Source organism: Ceratotherium simum, chromosome 13 (genome assembly GCF_057802395.1).
Source record: "Ceratotherium simum simum isolate JZ-2026a chromosome 13, ASM5780239v1, whole genome shotgun sequence".
Classification (NCBI taxonomy): domain Eukaryota; kingdom Metazoa; phylum Chordata; class Mammalia; order Perissodactyla; family Rhinocerotidae; genus Ceratotherium; species Ceratotherium simum.
The window spans coordinates 25,997,018-26,000,137 of record NC_141912.1 but is presented as its reverse complement, the minus strand read 5'-3'; positions in this window follow the sequence as shown (position 1 = coordinate 26,000,137).

Genomic DNA, 3,120 nt, shown 5'->3' with positions numbered 1-3,120 from the left:
ACTGAAATATGGACCCAAATGTGGCCTACTTTAAGAGAAGTTGAAATGTCAAAGACTCCTTAGTATACTGTAGAGGAGGAAGTTGTCCAAAACCTTAAGATTATTGGAATGCTAGAGACTATTTATTGTGCTTACCCAAACTGGAAGGGTTCCAGACGATACGCCTTTCACCATGGCTGTGACAAATAAATTCATGCAACAAAGCATCCTAGAAGAGCTTTGTTGGAGTTCTTCTCTACAAATCTAAAATTAAATTAGGAGCTACTACCATTGAATTGGAATCCCTAAACACAGTGAGAGTGATTTGATCCTTGAATGATATATGTCAAGAGGTGGCACTTAATCACCAAAGACAAGGTGGCTATGGTTGGTTACCTTAATGAACATTAATCAGAGTAGTCTGACTGACAGAGATCTTTGGCCCTGACTAGTTGATCATGGTTCTGTAGAACTGATGTATACGAGAGGTCAACAGAAGTCTTACTTATCTGGATAAGGAGAAAAACTCCAGGTCTTGTGAATATAAATCTGACTTGAATCACTAGAACATCATGGATAATCATGGATCCTTAATCCTTCCCAGACATGAGCCAGTTCAGTGAACCCAGAGTACCTTGAAAGATGGGGAAGATAAGGTCCCCATGAAGGAACTCTGCTACATTGCCGAAAACCAACACTGATAATCTTCATCCCAATCATCCCCAAAGGGACCTGCAGTCATTTACAAGAGTGACTGTAATGGGTAAACTGATATAATCAGACCTGTCAGAGATTCATAGACAATTATTGGCTCTGAACTGACAATAATTCCTGGAGACCCAAAGTGTCAGTTTGGACCACCAGTCAGAGTAGGAATTTAATGGAGTTAGATGATCAATGAAGTTTTGTCTCAGGTACATGGTTTCCTCTAAGAATTCCACTGTCATTTAAGAATCATTGGTTCTCTGTGAGTAATGTATCATTTACCTCTGTCTGCTTTCAAGAGATTTTCTTTGTTTTATTTTGAGAGACTTGATTATAACTAGTCTGGGTATAAACATTTTTGAGTCTATACTGCTTAGAATTCTCTGAGCTTTTTGAATCTAGAAATTTATGTATTTCACCAAATTTGAGATATTTTCAGGTATTATTATTTTGAAACTTATGTAAGATGTCATAGGCAAAATCAATGTAGAATTCATCTTCCTACTTCTATTTTACTGGTAACAAAAACTATAAATACATGGGAGGTATGAGGTAGTTGATGTGGCTACCAGCCATGTCAGTGTGTCTAAAATTCAGTATTATCAGTTTCTGCTTCCTAGCTCCCACTCCTTTAGATGTGTAGCAATTTTAATCATGTGTTTTTCTATTTTGAATTATTTTCTCCTTAAGATTCTAGATTCAATGTAAATTTCTCAATTCAATTCTGACTTTTCAGAGGAAGCACAGAATAGCACTTATTTGGAGAACCCAAATTCCAGGCTATCTGTGATGGTTAATTTTTTGTGTAAACTTGACTGACTAAGGGATGCCCAGATAGCTGGTAGAATTAAATATGTCTATGAGGGTGTTTCTGGAAGAGATTAGCATTTGCTTCAGTAGACTGAGTAGGGATCCCCTCTCACCAATGTGGGTAGACATCATACAATCCATTGGGGGCCCAAATGGAACAAAAAGATGAAGAAAGGGTGAATTCTTTGTCTCTTCTTGAGCTGCGACATCCATCTTCTCTTGCCCTCCAACATGGGAGCTCCTGGTTCTTGGGCCTTCAGACTCAGTTACCTAAACCACGAACCCACTGGTTCTCAGGCCTTTGGACTTGGACTCAATTAAAACACTGGCTTTCCTGGTTCTCTAGCTTGCAGATGGCAGATTGTGAGACTTCTTTGCCTCCATAACGGAGTGAGCCAATTCCTATAAAAAATCTCCTCTTATATGCAACATATATAGGTACCCTATTTATTCTGTTTCTCTGGAGAACCCTGACTAATACACTATTCTTACCATTTTATGCCACCAGTCACACAACATCTCCTTTTTTATCTGGAGACTTGCTGTCTATTTTTAGTGCTCGATAATCTCTTCTTCATAATTAAATTTTAAAATGCTATTCTTAGTTTCATTTGCAGGCTCTTACATCCCTTCCCTTTGCATCAGTTACCAATGACCAATTCAGGGACTGCTTACTTTGTCTTGTTCTCTATGATAGAAAAGGCTGTCACAGAAAAATTATGAAACTAAGATAATTAGTATAGTCCTAGCCTTCAAGCTCTCACAGTTATATGAGGAAATTAAGCTCCTAAACATATTACAATATAGCATAATAACACAAATAAGTTATTTGAAAGCTGTGTGGACGTGGTACAACAAAACCAAAAGGAAGTTTAGTAGAGAAGTAAAAATACCAAATGTTTACAAGGGTCATAAAAGAGATATTATAAAGGCATTCTTTAAAATGGAGTGGAAGCTGTCCATATCAATTCTAAGATTTTGTATTACGAATATGTGAAATCAGTAAAATAGCATCAAGTATTTTTTCCAAACAGCTTGATGACATATCTTATTGCCAGGACTATGAATTCTACCCAAATATATATTTTGATTCCAATTTAGAAAAATAAAAATCAATTTCCTTATTTAAATTAATGCAGAACCAAATTATCTTGTAGCTTTTTGATGATTGAGAGATTGATATTATTGTGGGAGTGTCAGGGCACTAACAAACAATGTCTTGAAACAAGCCACATATTATTTTCAAAATTAATTTTGTACTCATTTTTTAAAGGATATAGTCAAATGTTTAACAAATCAGAAAATATAGAAAGATGTAAACTGAAATTCTACCGACTGGCCTCCATTTACCTAGCTTCTCTTAAATCAGGTAACACTCAGTTTCTTTTGTATTCTTGCAGAGATTCATGATGTAGATAACATCAAGTTAAAAATAGTATTATATCCCATTTTTGAATACTATTATTCTTGTGTTGCTTTGTTTAATTAATTACAAACACACCTTGGATATCATTTCATATCAATACATTTTGAACTCACCCATTCTGTCATAAGTTCAATACAATCCATTTGAGTGGCTGGATCTTCTAGGATACTTTCAAATAGCCAGCAAAATAGCCCTTTTTG